Genomic DNA, 13,373 nt, shown 5'->3' with positions numbered 1-13,373 from the left:
TAGCTTTCTTACCTCTTCCACGCCCATGTTCCTGGGCCTCTGGTTGTTGGCTACCAACATCGCTTTGGGATGTCATCTCCTCAATCACGATCTAACCTGCACAACACAAACATGTAGAATCAAACTTGCTTTGATACCAACTGTCACGGGTTCCAACCTTAGACTCAAAAACCATGTGGCCTTACGCTTGGAATCTCCTCCTTTATGCCTAAGTCAGCCTAAAACACAAAGCGTACGGGCACTAGAACAATAGGAAGGGTTGATTACGTAAGTTAAAGAGAAATAGGATAAAAAGGCAGAATTCTAGAAATGCTCTTGTATTCACTGAAAAAGAAGTGTTTGATGGTGTACAAATGAGGGTAGAGCAGCCCTCAATTTATAGTTGAGGCTCTAGCTACACTTAATGGCAATATCCTTAGAATAAAGGCTAAAATCAAGGGATTATACAGATTACAATCAATCAGGATGCTAACTCCTGATTTTTAGGGTCAACCAAATCTGTCAGGATGCTCCTGCTGATCTTGCCTGCTTTCAGAAGCTTCCCTTACGTGCCCAGCACCTTGGGCCCTTCTGGATGTGGTACGGGCAGCTTTTATGCTAGGACTTGGTCTCACGAGCTGGCCTGCAAGTTGGGTGGGCGTTCTAAACTCGTTTGCTAGGCTTTGCGCACAGATACTCGCCAACACGCCTGGTCTACGGGATTCAACCTCTGGCTCGCCTGTTGGTGCACCAGATGTGCCTGGCGTGCCTGCCCAGGGCATGACACAGGCACTCAACCAATCAGAGAGGTAGGATGCACAAGCTGAAGATCGGCTCGGTCCCCCTCTGCGTGCTGCTGTCGATCCCGCTGCCGATCCGATCTTAGACTGGGAATGAACTCCGTATGCCTAGACTGGGAATGAACTCCGTATGCCAAAGTTAACCCATGAAACGAGCGTGCGGGCGCTGAGCCGGTCGGAGAGACATAATGCATAAGCCAGGGATCAGCCCAATCCCCCTCTGCATACTGTCGGTCCCGCTGCCACAACCCTCGGTCCGACTAGGGCTTAAACATTGAATGAACTCCGTATGGCTAAGCCCAACCCACAAAACGAGCATGCGAGCGCTTAACTGACCGGAGAGGCAAAATGTGCAAGCCGGGGATCGGCCTGGTCCCCCCCTGCGTGCTACCGACCCTGCTGCTGGTCCTGCTATCGCAACCCTTGATCCAGTCTAATCTTAGACTGGAAATGAACTCCGTATGCTTAGACTGGGGATGAACTCCGTATGCCTAAGTCAACCCACGGAACGAGCGTACGGGCGCTCAACCGGCCAGAGAGGCAGGATATGCAAGTCGAAGATCAACCCGGTCCCCTCTGCGTGCTGTCAATCCTGCTGTGGGTCTTGCTGCCGCAACCCTCAGTCCGATCTGATCTTAGACTGGGAGCACACTACGTATGCCTAAGTCAACCCACGATATGAGCGTGCGGGCACTTAGCCAGCCAGAGAGGCAAGATGCGCAAGCCGTGGATCGATCGAGTGGTAGGTGGGTTTAGGTACATCTTCATATTTCTACCGTGCCAATGCAATTTTATGGCTTGTAATTTCATACAATGGTCCCCTAAGCCTTCATGTGAAGTTTCGTGGCAAGACGACCCGTTTTCTATTTTGCACGATTTGGAAACCTTTTATGGTTCGAGATTTTTTTAAATTTTTTTAGGAGTTTTGGCCCCAAATTTGGTAGACGTGATCCCTGTATTTTTGTTGGCATGCACAAAAAAATTCAGCTAAAAACACGAAGTGGAGAAGATTTTGTGACCATTTGAAAAAAATGTCCCCATTTTAGACAATTTAATGGCTACTGGGAGCAAACTTATAAAATCTCAAATGCTCTCTAAGGGGGTGTGAGTTCTCGAGGTTTGATGAGGGATAGGGGGCCAATATAAGGGCCAAGTACCAGCACCCATCGCACATCATGTGCGCACACCCCCTGGCCCCCCCAATCGCTAGAACCCCCAATGCCGCCGGTTAGGTTCTCCGACGATGGTGCCCCAGGCAAAAAAAATGTGGCAGCAACACATGTTCGAGCCCAGTATGTGCACCGTGGCTTAAAATCAAACTTCAACCAAGGCCTCGACCATCAATGGCACATGATGGTGCATGGTGATGGCACATGCATCGACCATCATCGGCACATGTTGCCCTTTGGTACGGGCACTTACCTCGACCGCCATAGGCAAAAGCTGGGCACTGGTGTGAACGGTTGCCTCAATCACCATCGGCACATGTCCGCCCTTGGTGCGAGCGATTGCCTCGACCACCAACAGCACAAGATGGCCCCTGGTGCGGGGGGTTGCATCGAACACCATCGACACATGCTGGTCCATGGTGCGGGCGGTTGCCTCAACCACCATCGACACATGTCGAGCCTCGGTCGACCCCCGAAACGAGCGTGCAGGCATCGAACCAACCGTTGGGGGTGGGATGCGCGAGCCGACCGAGGATCCCGCTGCTATTCCCCCTCGATTGTTGGCCTAAACGCCATCGATAGCCTTTGGTCCTTGGTTAGTCAAGACCAGGAATGCACTACGTATGCCTAAGTCAACCTATGAAACGAGCGTGTGGGCGCTCAGTCGGTTGGAGAGCCAGAATGCGTAAGCCGAGGATCGGCCCGATCCCTCTCTACGTGCTGTCGATCCCGCTGCGGGTCTCTCGGTCCGATTGGGGCTTAGACCGGGAATGAACTCTGTATGCCTAAGCTAACCCATGAAACAAGCGTGCGGGTGCCCAGCCAGCCGGAGAGGCAGGATGCGTAAGTTGAGGATCGGTTCTGTCCCCCTCTACTTGCTGCTGCCGGTCTGATCTTAGACTGGGAATGAACTCCATATAATTAGACTGGAATGAACTTCGTATGCCTAAGTCAACCCATGAAATGAGCCTGGGGACGCTGAGCCGACCAAAGAGGCATAATATGTAGACCGGGGTTTAGCTCGATCCCCCTCTACGTGCTATCGGTCCCGCTGCCACAACCCTCAGTCTGGCTGGGGCTTAGACATGGAATGAACTCTGTATGGCTAAGCAAACCCACGAAATGAGCGTGCGGGTGATCAGCCGACTGGAGAGGCAGAATGCGTAAGCCGAGGATCGACCCGGTCCCCCCTACGTGCCGTTGATCCTGTTGCTGTAACCTTCAGTCTGGTCTAATGACAGACTGGGAATGAACTCTGTATGCTTAGACTGGGGATGAACTCCGTATGCCTAAGTTAACCCACGAAATGAGTGTGCGGGTGCTTAGTCGGCCAGAGAGGTAGGAGGCGTAAGCCAGGGATCGACTTGGTCCCCTCTACGTGCTGTCGATCTTGCTGTAGGTCCTGCTGCCGCAACCCCCAATCCGGTCTGATCTTAGACTGGGAGCACACTACGTATGCCTAAGTCAACCCACGAAACGAGCGTGCAGGCATTTAGCCGATCGGAGCCTAGCATGTGCACCATGGCTCAAAATCAAACTTCAGCCAAAGCCTCAACCATTAATGGCGCATGATGATGCAAGGTGATGGCACATGCATCAACCATCATTGGCACAGGCTACCCTTTGGCACGGGCACTTACCTCGACCGCCATCGGCACAAGCTGGGCCCTGGTGCAGGCGGTTACCTCGATCACCATCGGCATATGCCGGCCCTTGGTGCGGGCGATTGCCTCAACCACCATCAACATAAGATGGCCCCTGGTATAGGCGGTTGCATCGAACACCATCGGTACATGCTGGGTCACGGTGCGGACGGTTGCCTCGACCACCATCGACACATGCCGAGCCTCGATCAGCCTTCGAAACGAGCGTGCAGGCAACGAACCGACTGCTGAGGGTGGGATGCACGAGCCGACCAATGATCCCACTGTTGGTCCCCCTCAGTTGTTGCCCCAAACACCATCGATAGCCTCTGGCACTTGGTTGGTCGAGACCGGGAATTCACAACATATGCCTAAGTCAACCCATGAAATGAGAGTATGGGCGGTCAACCGATCAGAGAGCCAGAATGCATAAGCTGAGGATTGACCCTATCCCCCTCTTCGTGCTATCGATCCCACTGCAGGTCCCTCGGTCAGGTTGGGGCTTAGACCGAGAATGAACTCCATACGCCTAAATCAACCCACAAAACAAGCGTGCAGGCGCTCAATCGACCGGAGAGGCAGGATGCGCAAGCTGAGGATTGGCCCTGTCCCCCTCCTAAACTGGGAGCACACTACATATGCCTAAGTCAACCCATAAAACGAGCGTGCGGGCACTTAGCCAATCAGAGCCTAGCATGTGCACCGTGGCTCAAAATCAAACTTCGACCAAAACCTTGACCATCAATGGCACATGATGATGCATGGTGATGGCACATGCATCAACCATCATTGGCATAGGCTGCCCTTTGGTACGGGCACTTGCCTCGACTGCCATCGGCACAAGCTGGGCCCTGGTGTGGGCGGTTGCCTCGATCACCATCGGCACTTAACCGACCGGAGAGGTGGGATGCGCAAGCCGTGGATCGATCGATAGGTCGGCTCAGGCACATCTTCATATTTCTACCATGCCAATGCCATTTTTATGGCGTGTAAATTCATACAATGGTCCCCTAAGCCTTCATGTGAAGTTTCGTGGCAAGATGGCCCGTTTTCTATTTTTCATAATTTTTGAAACGTTTTACGGTTCAAGATTTTTTAAAATTTTTTTAGGAGTTTTGGCCCTAAATTTGGTAGACGTGATCCTTTTATTTTTGTTGGTACGTACAAAAAAATTCAGCTAAAAACTCGAAGTTGAGAAGATTTTGTGACAGTTTGAAAAAAATGTCCCCATTTCAGACACTTTAATGGCTACTGGGAGCAAACCCATAAAACTCAAATGCTCTTTAAGGGGGTGTGAGTTCTCGAGGTTTGATGAGGGATAGGAGGCCAATATAAGGGCCAAGTACCAGCACCCATCGCACATCAAGTGTACACGCCCCCCGACCCCCGCAATCGTCGGAACCCCCAATGCCGTCGGTTAGGTTCTCTGATGATGCTCCGATGAAGGTGCCCCGGGCAAAAAAAAAGTGGCACCAGCACATGATCGAGCCCAGCATGTGCACTGTGGCTTACAATCCAACTTCAGCCAAGGCCTTGACCATCAATGGCACATGATGGCGCATGGTGATGTTACATGCATCGACCATCATCGGCACAGGTTGCCCTTTGGTACGGGCATTTTCCTCGACCGCCATCGGCACAAGCTGGGCCCTGGTGTGGGCAATTGCCTCGATCACCATCAACACATGTTGGCCTTTGGTATGAGCGATTGCCTCGACCACTTTCGAGACAAGATGGCCCCTGGTGCGGGCGGTTGCATCGAACACCATCGGCACATGCTGGGCTGTGGTGCGGGCGGTTGCCTCAACCACCATCGGCACATGTCGAGCCTCGGTCGGCCGTCGAAACGAGTGTGTGGGCATCAAATCAACCGCTGGGGGTGGGATGCATGAGCCGACCAAGGATCCCACTGCTGGTCCCCCTCGGTTGTTACCCCAAACGTCGTCGATAGCCTCTGGCCCTTGGTTGGTCGAGATCGGGAATGCACTACGTATGCCTAAGTCAACCCATGAAACGAGCGTGTGGGCACTCAGCCGACCAATGAGCCAGAATATGCAAGTCGAGGATCGGCTCGATCCCCCTCTACGTGCTGTCGATCCCACTATGGGTCCCTCGATCTGGTTGGGGCTTAACAGGGAATAAACTCCGTATGCCTAAGTCAACCCACGAAACGAGCGTGCGGGCGCTCAGCTGGTCAGAGAGGCAGGATGCGCAAGTGGAGGATCGGCCCAGTCCCCCTCTGTGTGCTACTGCCAGTCTGATCTTAGACTGGGAATGAACTCCGTATGCTTAGATTGGGAATGAACTCCGTATACCTAAGTCAACCACGAAACGAGCGTGCAGGCGCTGAGCAGGCTGGAGAGGCATAATGCACAAGTCGAGGATCGGCCCAGTCCCCCTTTACGTGATGTCGATCCCGTTGCGACAACCCTCGATCTGATCAGAGCTTAGACATGGAATGAACTCCGTATGCCTAAGCCAACCCACGAAACGAATGTGCGGAGGCTCAGTCGATCGAAGAGGTAGAATGCGCAAGTCGGGGATTGGCCCGGTCCCCCCTATATGCTACCGATCCTGCTACTGGTCCTACTGTCGCAACCCTCGATTCGATCTGATCTTAGGCTAGGAATGAAATTCGTATGCTTAGACTAGGGATGAACTCCATATGCCTAAGTCAACCCATGAAACGAGTGTACGGGCGCTCAAGCAGCCAGAGAGGCAGGATGCGCAAGTCGGGGATCGACCCGGTCCCTTCTGTGCGCTATCACTCCCACTGCGGGTCCTACTGCCACAACCCTTAGACTGGGAGCACACTACGTATGCCTAAGTCAACCCATGAAATGAGCGTGCGGGCACTTAGTCGGCCGAAGAGTCGGGATGCGAAAGTCGTGGATCGATCGAGTGGTAGGTGTGTTCAGGCAGATCTTCATATTTTTTCCATGCCAATGCCATTTTTATGGCTTGTAAATTCATACAATGGTCCCCTAAGCCATCATGTGAAGTTTCGTAGCAAGACGACGCATTTTTTTTTTCATGATTTTTGAAACTTTTTACGGTTTGGGATTTTTAAAATTTTTTTTTAGAATGCGTTTTGGCCCCAAATTTGGTAGACGTGATCCTTGCATTTTTGTTGGCACGCAAAAAAAAATTCAGCTAAAAACTCAAAGTGCAGAAGATTTTGTGACCGTTTGAAAAAAATGTCCCCATTTCAAACACTTTAATGCTACTGGGAGCAAACCTATAAAATCTCAAATGCTCTTTAAGGGGGTGTGAGTTCTTGAGGTTTGATGAGGGATAGGGGGCCAATATAAGGGCCAAGTACTAGCACCCAATGCACATCATGTGCGCACAGCCCCCGGAACCCCCAATGCCGCCGGTTAGGTTCTTCAGCGATGCTCCGACGATGGTGCCCCGAGCAAAAAAAATGTGGCACCAGCACATGCCCGAGCCTAGCAAGTGCACCGTGGCTCAAAATCAAACTTCGACCAAGGCCTCGACCATCAATGGCACATGATGGCGTATGGTGATGGTACATGCATCGACCATCATCGGCATAGGCTGCCCTTTGGTACCGACACTTACCTCGACCGCCATCGGTACAAGCTGGGCCCTGGTGTGGGCGGTTGCCACGATCACCATCGGCACATGCCGACCCTTGGTACGGGCGATTGCCTCGACCACCATTGGCATAAGATGGCCCTTGGTGCGGGCGGTCGCCTCGACCACCATCGGCACATGGTGATGGCACATCCATCGACTATCATCGGCACAGGCTACCCTGGTACGGGCACTTACCTCGACCATTATTGGCACAAGCTGGGCCTTGCTCTGGATGGTTACCTCGATCACCATCGGCACATGCCAGCCCTGGGTGCAATCTTCATATTTCTACCATGCCAATGCCATTTTTATGGCTTGTAAATTCATACAATGGTCCCCTAAGCCTTCATGTGATGTTTCATGGCAAGACGACCCGTTTCCTATTTTTCATGATTTTTTAAACTTTTTACAGTTTGGGATTTTTTAAAATTTTTTTAGAAGGAGTTTTAGCCTCAAATTTGCTAGACGTAGTCCTTGTGTTTTTGTTCACATAGATAAAAAAGTTCAGCTAAAAACTCAAAGTTTTTTAGGTTCTCCGGTGATGCTCCGGTGATGGTGCCTCGGGTAAAAAAAAATATGGCACCAGCACATGTCCAAGCCCAGCATGTGCACCATGGCTCAAAATCGAACTTCGACCAAGGCCTCAACCATCAATGGCACATGATGGCACATGCATCGACCATCATCGACACAGGCTACCCTTTGGTGCGGGCACTTGCCTCGACCACCATCGGCACAAGCTGGGCCCTGGTGCAAGTGGTTGCCTCGACCACCATCGGCACAAGATGGCCCCTGGTGTGGGCAGTTACATCGAACACCATCGACACATGCTGGGCCATGGTGCGGGCAGTTGCCTCGATCACCATCGGCACATGCCAAGCCCCGATCGACCCCCGAAATGAGCGTGCGAGCACCGAAATTGACCGCTGGGGCCGTGATGCGTGAGCCGACCAAGGATCCTACTGCTAGTCCCCCTCGGTTGTTGTGCCAAACGCCGTCGATAGCCTCTGGGCCTTTGTTGATCGAGATCGGGAATGCACTACGTATGCCTAAGTCAACCCATGAAACGAGTGTGCGGGCACTCAATCGATCGGAGAGCCAGAATACGTAAGCTGAGGATCAGCCTGGTCCCCCTCTACGTGCTGTCGATCCCGCTACGGGTCCCTCAGTTCAGTTGGGGCTTACACTAGGAATGAACTCTGTATGCCTAAGTCAACCCATGAAACGAGCGTGCGAGTGCTCAGTCGGTCAGAAAGGCAGGATGCGCAAGTCGAGGATCGACCCGATCCCCCTCTGCGTGCTGCTGTCGATCTGATCTTAGACTGGGAATGAACTCCATATGCTTAGACTGGGAATGAACTCCTTATGCCTAAGTCAACCCACGAAACGAGCGTGCAAGCGCTGAGCCGGCAGGAGAGGCATAATGAGTAAGCTGAGAATCGACCCAGTCCCCCTCTGCGTGCTGCAGGTCCTGCTGCCACAACCCTCGGTCTGGCTGGGGCTTAGACATGGAATGAACTCCGTATGGCTAAGCCAACCCACAAAACAAGCGCGCGGGTGCTCAGCTGGCCAGAGAGGTAGAATGCGCAAGCCGAGGATCGGCTCGGTCCCCCCTGTGTGCTACCAATCCTGCTGCGGGTCCTGTTGCTGCAACCCTCGGTTCGGTCTGATCTTAGACTAGGGGATGAACTTCGTATGCTTAGACTGGGGATGAACTTCGTATGCCTAAGTCAACACACGAAACGAGCATACGGGCGCTGAGCCAGTCGGAGAGGCATAATGCACAAACTGAGGATCATCTCGGTCCCCCTCTGCATGCTGCAGGTCCCACTACCACAACCTTCTGTTTGGCTGGGGCTTAGACATGGAATGAACTTCGTATGCCTAATCTAACCCATGAAACAAGCATGCTGGCACTCAGCCAACCGGAGAGGCAAGATGTGCAAGCTGGGGATCGGCCCAGTCCCCCCCTGCGTGCTACCAATCCTACTGCTGGTCCTGCTACCGCAACCCTTGGTCCGGTCCGATCTTAGACTGGGAATGAACTCCGTATGCTTAGACTGGGGATGAACTCCGTATGCTTAGACTGGGGATGAACTCCGTATGCCTAAGTCAACCTACGAAACGAGCGTGCGGGCGCTCAGTCGACCAGAGAGGTAGGATGCACAAGCCAGGGATTGACCCGATCCCCTTTGCGTGCTGCTGATCCCGTTGTGGGTCCTACTACCACAACCCTCAGTTCGGTCTGATCTTAGACTATGAAAGCACTATGTATGCCTAAGTCAACCCATAAAAAGAGCGTACGGGCACTTAGCCGACCGGAGAGGTGAGATGCTGAAGTCGTCGATCGATCGAGTGGTAAGCGGGTTCAGGCACATCTTCATATTTCTACCGTGCCAATGCCATTTTTATGGCTTGTAAATTCATACAATGGTCCCCTAAGCCTACATGTGAAGTTTCATGGCAAGACGAACCGTTTTCTATTTTTCACAATTTTAGAAACCTTTTGCGGTTCGAGATTTTTTAAAATTTTTTTATAAGGAGTTTTAGACCCAAATTTACTAGACATGATCCCTGTATTTTTGTTGGCATGCACAAAAACATTGAGCCAAAAACTCGAAGTGGAGAAGATTTTGTGTCCGTTTGAAAAAAATGTCCCCATTTAAGACACTTTAATGGCTACTGGGAGCAAACGTATAAAATCTCAAATGCTTTTTAAGGGGGTGTGAGTTCTTGAGGTTTGATGGGGGATACGGGGCCAATATAAGGGCCAAGAACCAGCACCCATCGCACATCATGTGCGCAGACCCCCCGGCCCCCTAATTGCTGGAACCCCTAATGCCGTCTATTTGGTTCTCCGACGATGGTGCCCCAACCGAAAAAAATGTGGCACCAGCACATGCCCCAACCCAGCACGTGCACCGTGCCTTAAAATTAAACTTCGTCCAAGGCCTCGACCATCAAAAGCACATGATGGCGCATGGTGATGGCACATGCATTGACCATCATCGGCACAAGCTGCCCTCGGGTACGGGCAGTTGCCTCGACCACCATCGGCATAAGATGGCCCTCAGTGCGAGCGGTTGCATCGAACACCATTGGCACATGCTGGGTCGTGGTGCGAGCGGTTGCCTCAACCACCATAGGCACATGTCGAGCCCTGGTCAGCCCTCGAAACGAGCGTGCAAGCACCGAACCGACCTCTGGGGGCTGGATGCGTGAGCCGACCAAGGATCCCGCTGCTGGTCCCCCTCGGTTGTTCCCCAAACGCCATTGATAGCCTCTGGCCCTTGGTTGGTCGGGATCGGGAATGCACTATGTATGCCTAAGTCAACCCATGAAATGAGCATACGGGCGCTCAGTCGACCGGAGAACCAGAATATGCAAGTCGAGGATCGACCCAGTCCCCCTCTGCGTGCTGTCGATCCCACTGCGGGTCCCTCGGTTCATTGGGGCTTAGACCGGGAATGAACTCTGTATGGCTATGTCAACCCACGAAACGAGCATGCGGGCACTTAGCCGGTCGGAGAGGCTAGATACACAAGCCGTGGATCGATCGAGTGGTAGTGGGTTCAGGCACATCTTCATATTTCTGCCATGCCAATGCCATTTTTATGGCTTGTAAATTCATACAATTGTCCCCTAAGCCTTCATGTGAAGTTTCATGGCAAGATGACCCATTTTCTATTTTTCATGATTTTTGAAACTTTCAGCGGTTTGAGATTTTTTAAAATTTTTTTAGAAGGAGTTTTGGCCCCAAATTTGGTAGACGTGATCCTTGTATTTTTATTGGTACACACAAAAAAATTCAGCTAAAACCTCGAAGTGGAGAAGATTTTGTGACCGTTTGAAAAAAAATGTCCCTATTTCAGACACTTTAATGGCTACTGGGAGCAAACCTATCAAATCTCAAATGCTCTTTAAGGAGGTGTGAGTTCTCGAGGTTTGATGAGGGATAGGGGGCCAATATAAGGGCCAAGTACTAGCACCCATTGCACATCATGTGCACACACCCCCCAACCCCCCCAATCACCGGAACCCCCAATGTCGTCGGTTAGGTTCTCCAGTGATGCTCCGACGATGGTGCCCCGGGTGAAAAAAATGTGGCACCAGCACATGCCCAAGCCCAACATGTGCATCGTGGCTCAAAATCAAACTTCGGCCAAGGCCTCAACCATCAATGGCACATGATGGCGCACGGTGATGGCACATGCATCGACCATCATCGGCACAGGCTTCCCTTTGGTACGGGCACTTGCCTCGACCGCCATCGGCACAAGTTGGGCCCTGGTGTGGGCATTTGCCTCGACCACCATCAGCACAAGATGGCCCTTGGTCCGAGCAGTTGCATCGAACACAATCGTCACATGTTGGGCCATGGTGCGGGTGGTTGCTTTGACCATTATCGACACATGCTGAGCCCCGATCAGCCCTCGAAATGAGCGTGTGAGCACTGAATGGACCGCTGGGGGCAGGATGCGCTAGCCGACCAAGGATCCCATGCTGGTCCCCCACGGTTGTTGCCCCAAACACCATCAATAGCCTCTGGCCCTTGGTTGGTCAAGATCGGGAACGCACTACGTATGCCTAAGTCAACCCATGAACGAGCGTGCGGGGCTCGACTGGTTGAAGAGCCAGAATGCACAAGCCAAGGATTGGCCCAGTCTCCCTCTACGTCCTGCCAATCCCACTATGGGTTCATCGCTCCGATTGGGGCTTAGAGCGGGAATGAACTTCGTATGCCTAAGTCAACCCACGAAACAAGCGTGTGGGCACTTAGCCGGTCGAAGAGACGGGATGCGCAAGCCATGGATCGATCGAGTGGTAGGTTGTTTCAGGCACATCTTCAGATTTCTACCATGCCAATGCCATTTTTATGGCTTGTAAATTCATACAATGGTCCCCTAAGCCTTCATGTGAAGTTTCGTGGCAAGACGACCCATTTTCTATTTTTCACAATTTTTGAAACTTTTTATGATTTGGGATTTTTTTTAAATTTTTTAAAAGGATTTTTGGCCCCAAATTTAGTAGACGTGATCCTTGTATTTTTGTTGGGACGCACAAAAAAATTCAGCTAAAAACTCAAAGTGGAGAAGATTTTGTGACCTTTTGAAAACAATGTCTATATTTCAGACACTTTAATGGCTACTGGGAGCTAACCTATAAATTCTCAAATGCTCTTGAAGGGGGAGTGAGTTCTCGAGGTTTGATGAGGGATAAGGGGCCAATATAAGGGCTAAGTACCAGCACCGATCGCACATCATGTGCGCACACCCCCCGACCCCCCAATCACCGGAACCCTCATTGTCACCGATTAGGTTCCCGGTAATGCTCCGACGATGGTGCCTTGGGCGAAAAAAATATGGCACCAGCACATGCCCGAGCCCAACATGTGCACCATGGCTCAAAATCAAACTTCGGCCAAGGCCTCGACCATCAATGGCACATGATGGCGCATGGTGACGGCACATGCATCCACCATCATCGGTACAGGCTGCCCTTTGGTATGGGCACATGCCTCGACCGCCATCGGCACAAGCAGGGCCTTGGTGTGGCTGGTTGCCTCGATCACCATCGGCATATGCCGGCCCTCACCATCGGCGCAAGATGGCCCCTGGTGCAGGCGGTTGGCTCGACCACCATCCGCACATGTCGAGCACCGATCGACCCCCGAAATGAGCGTGTAGGCATCGAACAGACCGCTGGGGGTGGGATGCACAAGCTGACCAAGAATCCCACTGCTGGTCCCCCTCGGTTGTTGCCCTAAACGAGCGTGCAGGCGCTCAGCTGGCCAGAGAGGCAGAATGCGTAAGCCGAGGATCAACCCGGTCCCCCCTGCGTGCTGTCGATCCCACTACGGGTCCTGCTGCCACAACCCTCTATCCGGTCCAATCTTAGATTGGGAGCGCACTATGTATGCATAAGTCAACCCACGAAACGAGCGTACGGGCACTTAGTCGACTGAAGAGGCGGGATGCGCAAGTCGTGGATCGATCGAGTGGTAGGTGGGTTCAGGCATATCTTCATATTTCTGCCTTGCCAATGGCATTTTTATGGCTTATAAATTCATACAATGGTCCCCTAAGCCTTCATGTGAAGTTTCATGGCAAGACGACCCGTTTTCTATTTTTTATGATTTTTGAAACATTTAACGGTTTGGGATTTTTTAAAATTTTTTTAGA

Source organism: Durio zibethinus, chromosome 2, assembly GCF_047325235.1.
Source record: "Durio zibethinus cultivar Kanyao isolate XHJ-2024 chromosome 2, ASM4732523v1, whole genome shotgun sequence".
NCBI classification, from domain to species: Eukaryota; Viridiplantae; Streptophyta; class Magnoliopsida; order Malvales; family Malvaceae; genus Durio; species Durio zibethinus.
The sequence above is the reverse complement of the archived record's forward strand: the minus strand, read 5'-3'. Positions refer to the sequence as shown.